At 35.5% G+C, this 13,869-nt stretch overlaps 1 pseudogene; it reads right to left on the bottom strand.

Annotated features, from left to right (window-relative positions):
- The window catches only part of LOC149166528 (protein NRT1/ PTR FAMILY 4.3 pseudogene), a 30,709-nt pseudogene extending 17,157 nt beyond the window's left edge, over positions 1-13,552 (bottom strand).
- Between the last annotated feature and the right edge of the window lie 317 nt (positions 13,553-13,869).

The raw sequence follows: 13,869 nt of genomic DNA, 5'->3' as shown, positions 1-13,869 counted from the left end.
TACACACACTGGATTGGTTTCCAAACCAACAAGCACCTAGTGCCTTCACTTCTCTTCGACTATCACACAATGGATTAATTTCCAAACCTGACAAGCACCCAGTGGGGGAAATATATATATATGATTAAGCCCAGTCACTACCTACTGAATATGGGCACTACCAATCCCTGTAATCTTCCGTCAATAGGAATATAGGTGTATCCCACACCTTCATAGGCCCAAGAAGTCCCATACCTTCCTGTTACATACATTACACAACACAAGCACAAAGACGTAGTGTACAAAACAACACATACACATACACACATGATGCAGTACAATGAATACACATGTAAGACACAACACATACATAATACACTTGGCATAATATGATATGTATACAACAATGTTTAAAAACCTAGAGATCACACTGTCTCTATCCACGGACACCAAGAAACATTGCCTCTAGTGTCTTTCCCTATATGTTGCAAATCACAATGCTTTCATTCTACTGATATATCCTTCAGCGTTTCCTGTTCATAATATAACACAGGCATAATTTATGAATCATATTCACATGTTGGACTTTAAGCTTATGTGGTTGTTATTTGGTGTAGTATGATCCAGATTATCCACAGTATTATATTCATCATGTCGACGTTTTGAACCCCAAAGGGGGTCCACCATCAGGACCAAAAAATGGTAGATTATGTCTTGATGATGGACCCCCTTTGGGGTTCGAAACGTCGACATGATGAATATAATACTGTGGATAATCCGGATCATAATACACCATAGTCACATGCTATTAAAATCATAGATCAATTAGGGATACTTTTTCCCACTTGATTCTTCATTAACCAAGAACCTTTTTATGTCATTCACATATGCATTAGATAAGTTTAAGCAGTCCTTCTTCCGCAAGAAGGGCCCCTAACAAAACCCTATTACACAAAATGGAATTTTATATTTGTATGCAATAGGATAATCATATATATGATACATAAGCATCTATTCAACAAGGTGAAGGTGAAGAGAACTCCATTTTACTGCTTTATGGTCCATTATTTCCATGGACCTAACCAGCCTATTTGGTTATCATGTTTTTGTTCACTTAGTCATAGGAATAACAAACACTAACTTATGCCAAATAAAATCAGGGCTTAGATAACTCTCTATACATAACAAAGCCCACGTTAGTTCATGGAATTCTCTTCTAGAATTCCTCCTTTCACCTTTCTTTGTGAGATTGTTGTTATGTGGAAATTTTCCAACAACTTATGTTTTAACTTGTGCTTGTTGTCGTATCCAAGAGTAACACTCCAATATGTTCCAACATTGACCTTTTCTAGCTCATACACCTAACTTGAAGTTCCTCATTACATGGAACTCGCTCATCTAGTTATTATTCATTCCAATTACATGTGGCCATCTTCATCTCTCTCACCAGAGCTTCGTAGCCTCCCTGTTGCCTTCCATTGATTTGACTTAAGGCCCTAAAACCCAAGTATGTAAATTGAAGGCTTGTCATAAAATAAATAGGTAATGCAAGAGGCACAATAAAAGCTAACAACGCAAAAGAGAATAAAATCCATGATCGCAATCATAGAGGAAACCACACATAAAGCAACTTGGTCATGTAAAAATCTAAAATCAAAATAATGTCAATCATGAAAATGATAAATTAAAGCCATCACTTATAGGCGTTAGAATAAAAAAAGTCCCCAAAAATCATTTTTTTTTATCCTCATGAGTCTAGTGTTCATGGCACTTCCAACCATCATACAAGTACACATTCATGCATGTACATATGTATGTTCACATACCAAAATCAGTTGAAGACTTCTTTACAAGGCTCACGACAACCTTAAAGTCTTCAATTCCCCAAAAGTTCACAAAGAATCTCTTTAACAAATATAGGCATATGTCAAGGAGCTTGAAGGAATGCCCCCTCCTCTTTCTCAGCATCTTGCATAATTGATTGGCATGTCCCTGTGGCTTGTAGGGGCTATTTTATTTCTTCTTATTTATGTAGGGATAGTCCTTTCTCAGTTGCTCTTCTCCAAAACACCAACAAGAAAATATCCTCTTCTCCTTTTTAGCCTCACAACGCCTCTTCCTGCCAATGCGAATTTTCCTTTTTTAGGGTTTAGCTTGATATGTCATTCTCGCAACTATTTTTTAGTTCAACATTCCAATCGACTAGTTCTTATTGTTTCTTGTTGAGCTTTCTGATTTCTGCCTTGCATATATTTATCTCATCTTCCAAATTCTTGAAGGTTATTTTCCTTTAGAGGGATGTCCTTATTTCTCGTTCTTGATGGACTTCGTCCATATCTTGCTATATCATGCCATGATACATGTTTCCTTTCACAACGACTAAGTCTTGCTATGTTCTTCCACATACACTCAACTATTATTGCATTAATAGATATAAAAAACGCATACTAGTTTCCTTTCCTTGTTGCACCAAGCACATTGCCATGCAACTGCACATGTCTCAATTTATGTATTAGTCACATGTCTCAAATCCAGGACATAAATATCTCAAAATTATTTTTTAGAAACGAGAATTTCTACATGCACATGCACATATCAACTCATTAATTTCATTCAGTCTCTATATTGAGACTAGGGTAGCAACGTAAATTCATCCTTTATACCAAAGCCAATAGTTAAGGCATCTGTTAAAATTAGCCTTCAAAATTAAAATGAGTGTCAGCCTTCATTGGCTTCATTCAGTCTCTTTACTGAGACCATCATCACTAATTGAGAAGTCAACTCTTCCCACTAGAATTCATATCAGTAGATGAATATTCAACCTCCTTTTCCAAGGCCAATAATCAGCAAATCATTTCATAAAATTGATCGTCATATGCAATAGTCTCATAGACATATTCAACCATGTCCTTATTATCTGAGCCACATTCTTCAATTACATTGTCATGTATACTAGAAGAATACCCCATTCCTTAAACAAGGGAGGCATTGACCATGAAGACAAGCATTCATAAGGAAAACATAATGACCGCAATCATCATAAATAAATAGTCAACCTCCACCAAGGTTATTTTCCATATAACAATCAGGCAATGGGACTCCCCCATCCCAATCAATATATATATATATATATATATATATATATATATACTTTCATTCAATTAGAGACAAGCCAATCTATCCATGCTATAACAACACATGGATTTCCCCACATCCCTCATATCACAGTAACATGCACATGCACTATAATTCCAAGTATACAATATCGCATCACTCAACTCACAATGATGGTCCACTACAAATAACCATACTCATCACCATGTAGGAAGTTTTGCAAAATTAAAGAAAATGACAAATCTCCAAGGTCACAACCATCGGTTGTCCAAACCTTCAAGATGAAAGCTACTATACACATTTAGTTAATACACTCAAAGTTGTGTTCCACTCACTTTGAGAGGTCCAAATGTTCAACCTGGAAGCTCTGATACCACTCTGTAATGCACCCCCTCCTAAACCCAACCCCCAAAACCAGTTAGAAGGAGCTGGTCACTATGCTGACCCAAGATCTAAGATAGCGTTACAGAAATGGGGTCTAAAAATTTCAATCTTTTCAAACTAATTTCAATCTTTTCAAACTTACTTAAAACTTCATATGGATAGCTTAAGTGTGTTCGTCTTATTGAGACTATTCTAGTGATACAAATTTTTTCTTGATCTGACCTTCGGATTGAAATTTATGGCCATTTAAAGTTAGCTAGTCAATTAGCACCATGCCATCACCCCGCCACATGGAACCCATGTGTCTATCCTATTCAGTCTTCTCAATTTCACTTGGAATTCATGTATTAGCTACCAACCTATTCATACTCAAGGTCACCACTATACAAGCATTCATTAATATAATTAAGTTATTGACTCGCTCATACTCCCTTCCTTATTTAAGTGCACTGGAAACCTCTCTCCATGTGTCTTCTCTTTACAAGCAGCAATAACAATAAATCGATTCTTCTCCTACCACAAACCCTGGATATAATTCTCTTGAAATAAACCAACCCAAAGGAATATCCCTTCAGGACCTTCTTCATGTGCCATGACTATTGAAGCTTGAGGTGTGTTTGTTCTCCTTGAAATAATTTGAGATCTTAGCTCCACAAGTTCTCCTTCTCCTCTTTTAAGCTTCAACCTTGTAAGAATAAAAAAACCACTTGCAAACAAAATCAAACCTTCACAATAACCTGATGCTCTAATACCAAAATGATCTGTTTATGAAACTTGAAGGTGATATACAAATTGCAAGTGAAATTTTATGTATTTTGGGTAATGGATCAAGTTACAAAACACATAAACAATTGATTTTTAAACTTAGTTAACAGCCAAAACAGAGACAAAATACCATATCAGAAACACATAACAACAAACATGATAAAGGAGTTCACCCCTCTCCTGGGTTACATCTCCTGGTCCAACTTCCAATGTAGGGCCTCTTTTATTAAGTTCTAAAATTTGTGTTTTCATGGCTTTACAATACTCAAAATAAAAATAAAAAAATGTCTTCAGTGGATCCAAAACTGTCAAAAACCCCCATTTGGGTTCTTTTTTCACCTCATTTGGCCAAAAACTGAGAAAGTTATGCCTATTACAAGTTTTTCCCAATTTCCATAGTCGGAACTAGCGCGCAAACCTGACCTACAATCCCGCCCAACGGGTGAAATTGTTAGACAGTTAAACTGTCCATTAACTCCCACTTTCCAAAAAATGTGGTCATATGGGGGCCACATTCCAAGTGTTGGGGCTAACCGCCTGCCCCCGCTGGCCGATCCCCCAACATCTAGCACTTGATCGTGTTATGCACCCATAGAACTGGAGGTCAGTGCAAAAATTTCGCCCCCATCATTAAGGGATGGATCACTGTTACGTGAGGGTCTATGTGACCCGGGGCTAGCTCCTCCACTATCTCTATCTCTGGTTGCATGTGGCCGCATATGGCCTAGGGTTGGCCCCATTCAAACTCTCTGCCAATGGTCTGCTCTGGTGAAAATAGGTGGGTTGTGACCGTGGCTTAGGGTTGGGGCTACGCCCTAGCCCACGATTCCTCCCCTTGCTTGTCGTGGGCATGGTGACCAGGGTTGGGGCTTAGCCTTGGCCCTACCCCCGAATGTGCAACCACGAAACTTTAAATACGCATTGGTGACTATAGGTTGTAAGAATCACTGGTGGCGCAGTGGTGGAGAATTGTGTTGCCACCCTGGAGGTCCAACATTCGAACCCTACCAAGGCCCGATCCGCCCATACCAAATTTTAATACACCACCATGAAGCCACGTGGCAACCATCAATTGGCCCACGTGACTCTCCTCCATTGGTCGAACTCTAGCCTATCACAAACCATCATTCACAATCCAATCACATTAGGTTACATGCCAATCAACCATTGGCCCAAATTTTACAGTCAATTTGCCCATTCACATGCCTAGTCAGCGTACAAACCACTGATTGGACGTACCTGCAACCGAATTACAAAACTTTTAATTATTTGGCAATTCAATCAGAACGCGATATCAAGAGTATACGATATCAGTTTTGAATGATTCAAGTTGTGTTGGATTCATATCACTGAGATCTACACAATGGTATAGGTTTTGTGCTTTATCGCACAATTTGATTTTTGAGCACTAAATTGATCCCTTGGATCAGTATAGCCCTAGATGCTACTGTTGTCAACCATGTTGGTTGTAAGTCCCACCTTCTTAAGTCCCTATAGAAGGCTCTACAATAAATATAAAAATTCAAGCAATACACCATTTCTTAGCTCTTAGAGTAGGGAAATCCCATCCTTTGGTTCACCCATGATCATTCTTTCTCACAACGTCCATGGGGTGGAGGGAACCCAAAACAAATTAGCCCCCAAAAGGCTAAGATGGAGCCAAAAACATGATATAATTTTTCTATAAGAGACTATAACTTTGGGTGTGAATATTATTGCATTACTTGGTTCCAAGTGAAAAGAATGGTATTTTTCCTCTTTGGATGCAAATGGAATGTTAAGTGAGCTGGTTACGATATGGAGCCCATATTTATTTGCTCTATCATCCTCTACTACATATCAATCCATTTATGTTGGTCTAGAGCAAAAAAGCTCTAGTCTTCGCTTCAACGTTTAAAAAATATATGGTCCTTATTCTATGAAAGAGCCTTTTTGGGACTAGTTGTTAAGTTATGAAAGACTAGATGCCCAAATTTTCCTTATTGTTAGGGTTGATTTTAATTTCAGATTGTCTCTCTGCTAAGTATGGGGCTCTAGGCCACAACCTTACCTTCTTCGAAGTTATTTTTAGTCTCTTTTGGAAAATCATAATCTCCAAGATCTCAAGCTAGTTAAACTATTTCCCACATGAAGGAATTTTTGAACAAAGATACTAGACATATTTAATATCAATTATAGTTGGATGATGGACAATTTCATAGTAAAGACATGGGTTTCCTCTAGGGGGTCATTGAATCATCTCAAAATTGTCCTCATGATAGATAAAGGCTTAAATAATCCCCCTACACATTTCAAACTTAATCGGGATTAGTTTAGCATGAAATAATTTTGATGTTAGGTGGAACAAACATGGTCACCTCTCTCCTCAACCTCTCCTCTATCATATACGATCCAATTTGTAAGAAAAAATTTGAGGGTGCACTTAGCACTAAAGAGGTGTGAAAAAGTCCCTAAAGGAGATAAAGCTAAAATTTGAGGATTTTTTCTAGGAAAAGGAAAATAATAAATTTGAAGCCTTGGATATCATGCAACTACGAGGTTTGGAGGATTCCATACATTTTATACTAAGGCTCAAAGAGCCCAAGTGGAATTTGGGATGTCAGACCATTTAGATACAAGAAGATGAGAACCACATGAAATATTTCCAAAGGTATTCAAATTATTGGAAACTTTTGAATACTATTGGAACATTCAATCGAGCAACAAAGACATTATGTACACATTCTTAGATATGGTAGAGGAGGGAATAAATTGTTTTAGTAAAATATTTTCAAATCCTTTTTGTTGTCAGGAGATTTTGGAAGTGGTAAATATTTTTCCTCTAGTGGGTTTGGATTAAATGCACATGAAGATGTCAATACTAAACAAAGAAAGAAGAAGTCATATATTCTCTATCAACCATGTAGAAAGGTAGGAGCCAGGCCCGGATGGTATGTTCGTGGAATTTTACCCTAGTTTTTGCAATTTGATTAAATATGATCATGTTAGTGATTAGAGAGTTTTAGAGCTCGAAAATAGTAATTGGATTGCTCAATAAGACACATATTTCCCTAATTCCTAAGAAGCGGGATGGTAGCAAGCTTGTTGATTATAAACCAATGTGCTAAGGGAATTTTGAGGTGAAAAATGGGCCTCCAAACAAAAAATAATTACTAAGAGTATCAATGTTAAAAAAACAAGTAAGATTCAAGATTATGATATCATCCCCATAGGTAAATATTTTTGGAAGGAGAGGAAGAAAACTACTCTTTTCAATTTTTCCAGCTTATCTCCTTATAGGTTTACTCAAATGTCAAGTGTAGGCACTTGTTGGATGCAAAATTAATTATGCATCCATTATGTTAACTTTCTCTTAGATTTATTCAAACCACTGGATGAAATTTAGATATGTTCTAAGTATCATATTATCCTTTCTTAAGAATTGAAAACAAAAGAATTTATCATAGTACTCTTTATATATTGGAGTATGGCCATTATGAATCAACCACTAGATAAATTATTGCCATCTTCAAAGACAAAATTAGTTTTGATTCTAGAGAAAAAATAATTATAATGTTAGAGATGAAGATATTAATTCCAAACAATTATCAACCCATGAGAACTACCTATAGCATCATAGGGAAGGAAACTTCAAACTTATAGATAGGATCTTGGATATTTTTTAGCCTTTTCATTATCCATTGTAGTTTGTTAAATCAAATAATGTTTGGTTTATTAACCCTAACTAGCCCAACTAAGGTAAAATTTATTGGAGGTCTATTATGATCATTGTTTAAACTTATTAGGGAAAAATCTTACTCTAAGGCCCCATAAATTATTTTCTTTTTCCTTTAAGAAGGTACATTTATAATTTTTGTGGGATATGGAGAGGAAAAGTTTCTTACCATGTGTGATAGCATTAAGAGAATGAATAGAATCAGAAGATAAACCTTTCATTTCTCTATGCATTTGAATTAGATGAACATAAGTGATATAATTTATAAGTAGACATTGGATTTCAAGTCTCCTTGGGGATGGGTATTTTTGACATTGGGAGCCCCTTTCAGAACAATATTATCTCTAGAAGCTTGAAAGGGTAGTGAGGGAGAAACAAGATTGGGAATTATCAAAATAGGAAGGGGACAAGAATTTCAAGGATAGATCACAAATCTCCACCACCTAAAGAAATATCTAGGGGAGGGAGAGGATTAAAAAACATCTTAAAAGTGGGAGATTAGGATTTAGAATAAGGAGGAGACTTGAACCCAACAATCTAGATAAACCAATTTATAAATCTTTTGGGAATATCGCGAATTTGAGTCTACCCTTTCTCGATTACAACTTATAGGAGTTGTTATATATTGAAGTATTCGTGTAGCTAGAGTTCTCCACCTTTGAATTTTATCCTTACCTTAACCTCCTTCCGGACTGCTAAGGCCTCTAGTGGAGGTGAAAATTGGGAGGGTGAGTCTCCACGCCCTTTTCAAATCTAGCTAAATTCATTGTCATAGATTAGTGTTTTCCCTAGAAATGGGTCAAGGACCAATTCAATTCATATTACAAGTGCCATTAGCTTCATTTCTAGCTGAACATCAATCCACTTTAAAGTGTACATATACATGATAGAAGGAACATATTAAAGAGAGATTTTAAATATTGAGAGTATTTCAAATTTATAGCCTCTATAGTCTTCTTCCAAATCTAACTCTATACAATTTTGAGCTACTTTCCTTTGATTTCTCTCTTTGGACCCCTCATCAAGACATATGACCCTACCAATATTATTCCGTAGAGCCCTAAGGGTCAAACCATTTTGAATCTCTAAAGGGAGAGTGAGGAGGTTTGTCTAAATAGGATTGGTAGAGGATCATTCCCTCATTAAATTGAATCACAAAGATTAGGGATTTTGGGTCAAAATGAAATTTTTCTAAACCTAGGTTCATTCCCAAATCTTAAGTGCATCCTTAACAAAGCTGAAGGCAATCCATGCCCTAGATAACTCATTATGATCAAGTAAATATACAAGCAAAGGGAGCTATACCTTCCTCATCTAATTGAAGAGAGTTTGCACAATAATATAATAACCATAAAACTTACCAACTAGGAGATAATTCAACTCATTAATATATCCTCACTTAGAACCATATTAATATCTTAGAGTGAAGTATAACTCATTTCTTAGCTTCAAATTTCCTTTCCTTGGATGTCTCCTTTGAGTTTGACACTTCCTTGGATACCTTAATGAGGTTATACCTTATTTTATCATCACTATAATGTTCCTTGGGGGGATCATAAGCCATTAAATGTCGAATAACATTTTCTTGAATAAGATTTGGGGCTCTTCAGGCTAGAGGATCAGGGCGTTATCTAGAGAGTTCAAGGCTATCAGAAGCAAAAATAGAAAAGTGAGTTCTCTTACATGATTCCAGGGAACGAAATTGTAGTGTTGGCTTATTGAATGGATTTGGAGTGTTAATGCATCCATCTAGTTTATGACTACCATATTGAACCTTGAAAAACCTTGCAGTGAATGCCTTGGCGTTCCTACACATGGACTATGTCTATATAAATAAAAATTTCGATGGACACTTGACCTTCAAGTTACAACTTTCAAAATCTTCCTAGTCCCTTGAACCTCATCTTAGTGGGGCATGTAGAGAGTGGATCCAATGTGCAATGTCCCACCTAATGGTAGATTAAGAGGGTGTTTACATTTACAATGCCCCAAAACTTATTGATAAAAGCTAGTGACTGTTGAGTTTGACTTGGAAGTAGGGACACTCAACCTTGAGATCATAAGGTTTTGGGGGAAAAGATAATCTAATTTCATGTGATTTTTGAAATTAGATCATTTATTTTCTGAATAAAATATTGCATCGTTTCCTTGATAATTTAGTGGATAAAATGGATATTCCACCAATTATTCATCTTCCAAGGATTTTCTCTTAAATACATGTCAAAAATCTTAATTTATATGTGGTTATTAGTATTTAAGAACCATTTAAGTATGATAAAATGACTATTGCATGAAAAATGTGTGTGTGTGTGTGTGTGTGTGTGAATTTCCAGGTAATCAATGAATATAAAAGTTAGTGGTTCTATTGTAACATCCTTTCATACTTGAGTTAATGGACATTCTTGAATATATTTTTTAATAATAATAATAATTTAAGGTCACCACTTAGCTAGACACCAAATTGATGCATGAAATTTATTTGTTTATAAAGACAAGGAACCTCCTTCATAAATATTTGAATGTCAACATGTGTTAAATACACAAAGTATATATATATATATATATATATATATATATATATATATATATATATGATAAGGAACTTCAAATTGATATATGAGATTTCATTGTTTATAAGACAAATAAAATACCTTTTAAAAAAAATAAAATGTCATTAAATGTTAAACTCACAAATAATATAAGTTTTTGATATGTGTGTGTGTGTGTGTGAATTTCCATTTAATCAATAAATATTAAGGTGGGCTCTCTCTCTCCCTCTCTCTCTCTCTCTTTATATATATATATATGGAGGCCAATTGGGGTTGTCTTTGGTCCCTGGGAGGAAAAAATGGGATCCTCCCTACGCAGGTTCAATTCTCACAAGTGACATTATGACGAATGTTGATAGTATTCCTCATATGCAATATACAAAGTTGTACTTGTGAGATATATATATATATATATATATATATATATATATATATATATCTATATATATATATATATATATATATATATATATATAATATATATATATATATATATATATATATATATATATTCAATCAATATAAAGGTAAGAGGTTTTATAGCAACATTTTATCATCCATATATTATGATGAGTAAACAAATCTTTCTTTTTTTATTTTTATGATGATAAAATAAATATATAATATTAATACATTTTAAAATCGTTATTTAGGTATATACTAAATTCATATATATGATTTCTTTATTTAAAGATATGTAAGATCCCAAATTTGAGTGTTATCTAGAGATTGATGATGGCGGCCATGGAAATCAGCTCCAACTCTTACATTGTTTGTAGGAAGTATGTTTTTGTCTCCAATGCATCATCTGTTAATCTAGGTTGTCATTGATCTCAATATGGCACTAGCTGAGATGGAAAATATTGTTGAGATGACCGGTTCCAAATGATGATGTCATAACTCTTGTTTCATAAGAATGTCATTAATTAGTATGTCAAGTCACTAATGAAGAAGTCTTAAGAAGTGTCAAGTGCCAAGTATTTAGAAGCCCTTGATGACATATGGAGTGTATAAATTCTCTACAAATCTCGCAATGAGATATTAAAAAACAAATGTGATATCACAACAAATCATTAAAAATCCTAAAGATCCATGCCTTGGAGAATTCGGTTTGTTTTTCAAAAAAATCGTAGCAGAATTATGTGGAGGTATTATCACAAAATGTGAGGGAGGGAGCGCATATTGGAGATCTGCGAGGGAGGGAGCCAATGTATATGTATGAGGGAGCCAGTGTATATGTGAGGGAGCAATGTATGTAAGGGAGCCAACATTTACATATATGCAACATGGAGAGGTATGGTAAGTGTTTACAAGCAGCGTGGAGTGGAATGGGCCGGATATATGTGCAGAGGAGGGGTCGTAATATTTGGAGAGGCCTATCTGAGCAGCTTCTAGCGTGGGAGGAGTAGCGCAGCGTGGGAGGTATGGAGGGCCTTTTACAGGTAGCAACATTGCCAGCTATTAACACTTGTCCATGAGATGCTGCAAGCCTGACTGCGTGTGAGAGACGCTAACCAAACCGCTACGACCCACGTTCGACCAGAAACACCTCCGGCTCGATCTATGGCGTGTTTCAATAGCCTCTGAATTGATGTCGACCAGGGCCAAGGTGCGAAGCGAGCAAGCCCAATGCCCCTTAATGCAAGCGGAGGTTGCGTTCCCACCAGTCGTTGTGCCTCCCTGCGCTCTCAACCATACGCAGCGTTAAGAAATCCTCGGTGAGAGGAATCTAGCTGAAGCTTGAAGCGTTAACAAAGAGAGGTTCGGTTCATTGATGAGAGGTTGAGGAATTTGTGCTGGCAGAAGGCAGATGTGTCAGGCTGCAGAAATGCAGAACATGGGCAGAATAGACAGAAGGGAGTTACAAGGGTAGGAATGCTAAAAATAGAGTTGGCTTTGATACCATGTCAGGCCAGGAGGTAACTCCTCAAATGAAATTGTATTATTCACTTAGGTTGTTCATTATTATATACAAGAGGGAGTGACTGTTCAATTTCATCTCCCGATGACTCTCCATTTCCTCTATTATTTATTTACACTAATTAAAATTGTTCACCCAATCCCTATTATTAGGTGTCAACAAGTATTAATTAACGATATATATATAAAAAAAAAACACACCATAACCTCAAAATATTAATGTTATTATTTTTTTAACTTAAAAAACAATTAAAACTTTAATTATAAGAAAACATTGCAAAGAAATACAAAAAATAAATGTTTGGAAAGCCATTAAAAGACAAATATCTTAGGATGAAAACCAAGAAAAAGAATACGACAACTTGAAAAATGGTTAAATAATCAACATTTAAAAAAAATTGTGCATACTTAGGACATAAGAAAATTTAAAGTATCAAAAATATGCCTAAAAAATTGATGTTTTTCAAAATCTGCATGAAAATCACCAACATTTAAAAAAAATTATCCGCACTTAATACATTATAAAATTTAAAGTGTAAAAAATAAGCCCTTTAAAAAAAGCGGTTGATGTTGCATCAACACTTTTCAAAATCGACATGAAAATCACTAACATTTAAAAAAAATGTTCATACTTGATACATTAGAAAATTCAAAGTGTGAAAAACATGTTAAAAAGAAGTGTACTATGAATCAATGATTTTCAAAATCGGATAATTTTTTGCTACCTCAAAAAAATGGGTACTCGGTACAATTCTCATTTAATAGTTTACATTGTTCGGACGTAATTATCTAACTTTTCAGCATTTACTTCTCCATTATATATTGGCAATTCAAACTTGACATTAAGCTTAAGTAAATGAGACTTCGCATGTCCTCTTGGAAATTTAGGAGGAGCAAGTCTATGTGAAGAAGGAGGTGAAGATGGAGGTGAAAGAGGAGGAGGAGGTGGAGGATTTCACCCATTACCACCATCATCGTTTGGTTGATTAAAACTTTTTCCTTGCAATCGTGTTGTTCTATTATCGTACAACACTTTCACCATCTCAATCATATCAAAGAAAGCTTTTCTAAAAGCTCTCTTATCCTCAAGCATAAGCTCTTGTCCTTGTCCTTCTTCATGTGTCATGACTTAAGGAGCTTGTGGCCTCCTTGAGCCAATTTGAGGGTTAAGTTCTTCAAGTGTTCCTCCTCCTCTTCTAAATTTAGACCTTGTAAGCATTCAAAAACCTTGCAAATTTTGTCAAACCTTCCCAAAAACCATGCTCTGATACCAAACTGATCCAAAAATAAAAAGTGAAGGTTTCATGAAATAATTTGCAAGCTAGTTTATGTCTTTTAAGCAATGGATCGTGCTTGAAAAAGCACACAAACTTAAGTAAATTTTGCAGAATTTTAACAGTTAAAAGTGAAAAAACATGCAGGCATCAAACATAGAAAAATTGA

The sequence above is a fragment of the Pinus tabuliformis genome, chromosome 5_1, assembly GCF_031772625.1.
Source record: "Pinus tabuliformis cultivar Carrire ecotype Pingquan chromosome 5_1, CPIR1, whole genome shotgun sequence".
Classification (NCBI taxonomy): Eukaryota; Viridiplantae; Streptophyta; class Pinopsida; order Pinales; family Pinaceae; genus Pinus; species Pinus tabuliformis.
This window is presented reverse-complemented; position numbering and strand designations above follow the sequence as displayed.